Source organism: Macrobrachium nipponense, chromosome 1 (genome assembly GCF_015104395.2).
Source record: "Macrobrachium nipponense isolate FS-2020 chromosome 1, ASM1510439v2, whole genome shotgun sequence".
Classification (NCBI taxonomy): Eukaryota; Metazoa; Arthropoda; class Malacostraca; order Decapoda; family Palaemonidae; genus Macrobrachium; species Macrobrachium nipponense.
Genome location: NC_087200.1, coordinates 91,418,698 through 91,420,773, shown reverse-complemented (window position 1 = coordinate 91,420,773; position 2,076 = coordinate 91,418,698).

Below are 2,076 nucleotides of genomic sequence, written 5' to 3'. Positions count from 1 at the left end.
TTACGGGTTATTACGCCACGCCAGAAGTGCCTCTGTAATCTTTTTTTTTTTTTTACAACGGCATTAACATACGGGTTTATTACACCACGCCAGAAGTTGCTTCTGTAATCTTTTTTTTTTTACAAAGTCATTAACTTATGGGGTTATTACACCACGCCAGAAGTTGCTCTGTAATCTTTTTTTTTTTTAATTACAAAGGCATTAGCTTACGGATCATTCACACCCACCCGAAGTTGCCTCTAATCTTTTTTTTTTTTTTCAAAGGCATTAACTTACGGTTATTACACCAGCCTAGAATTACCTCTGTAATCTTTTTTTTTTTTTACAAAGGCATTAACTTACGGGTTATTACACCACGCCAGAGGTTCCCTCGTAATGTTTTTTTTTTTTTTTTTTTACAAGGGCATTAACTTAGCGGGTTATTACACCATGCCAGAGGTTCCTCATCAATGTTTTTTTTTTTTTTTTACAAATGCATTAACTTACGGGTTTTTATTACCCACGCCAGAAGTTGCCTCTGTAATCTTTTTTTTTTTTTACAACGGCATTAACATACGGTTATTACACCACGCCAGGAAAGTTGCTTCTGAATAATCTTTTTTTTTTTACAAAGTCATTAACTTATGTTATTACACCACGCCCAGAAGTTGCCTCTGTAATCTTTTTTTTTATTACAAGGCATTAGCTTACGGATCATTACACCACACCAGAATTGCCTCTAATCTTTTTTTTTTTTTGTTTTCAAAGGCATTAAAATTCTACGGTTATTACAACCACGCTAGAAGTTTACCTCTGTAATCTTTTTTTTTTTTTTACAAAGGCTTATTACTTACGGGTTATTACACCACGCCAGAAGTTGCCTCTGTAATCTTTTTTTTTTTTTTACAACGGACATTAACTTACGGGTTATTACACCACGCCAGAAGTTTGCTTCTGTAATCTATTTTTTTTTACAAAGTCATTAACTTATGGGTTATTACACCATGCCAGAAGTTGCCTCTGTAATCTTTTTTTTTTTATTACAAAGGCATTAGCTTTCGGATCATTACACCACACCAGCAAGTGCCTCTTGTAATCTTTTTTTTTTTTTTACAAAGTCATTAACTTATGGGTTATTACAGTTACGGCCAGAGGGGGTTGCCTCTGTAATTTTTTTTTTTTTTTGTACAAGTCATTAACTTACGGGTTATTACACACCGCCAGAGGTTCCCATCGTAATGTTTTTTTTTTTTTTTTTTTTACAAAAGTCATTGGGTTAACTTAACGGGATTATTACACCACGCCAGAGGTTCCCTCGTAATGTTTTTCTTTTTTTTACAAATGCATTGACTTACAGTTATTCACCACGCTTTTAGAAGTTGCCTCTGTTAATCTTTTTTTTTTTTTTACCAACGGCATTAAAACTTACGTTATTACACCACGCAGAAGTTGCCTCTGTAATCTTTTTTTTTTTTTTAAAGGCATTTAACTTACAGGTTATTAACACCGCCAGAAGTTGCCTCCCCTTGTAATCTTTTTTTTTTTTTCAGGCAATTAACTTACGGGTTATTACACCACGCTAGAAGTTCCTCGTAATCTTTTTTTTTGTTTCAAAGGGGGGGGCCCCCCCCGTTTTTTAAAAAAAAAAAAAAACTTCGGGTTTATTTACACCAACGCCAGAAGTTGCCTTCTGTAAATTTTTTTTTTTTTTACAAAAGGAATTTAACTACGGGTTTTATTACACCAACGCCAGAGGTTCCTGGTAATGTTTTTTTTTTTTTTTTTTCCAAAGTCATTAACTTAAGGGTTATTACACCACGCTAGAAGGCCTCTTGTAATTTTTTTTTTTTTCCAAACGGCATTAAACTTACGGGTTATTACACCACGCTACAAGTTGCCCTGTTAAATTTTTTTTTTTTTTTTTCAAAAGGCATTAACTTACGGGTTAATTTACACCACGCCAGAAGTTGCCTCTGTTAATCTTTTTTTTTTTTTTTCAAAAGGCATTAAACTTACGGGTTATTACCCACGCTAGAAGTTACCTCTGAATCTTTTTTTTTTTTTACAAACCGGGCATTAACTTACGGGTTTATTACA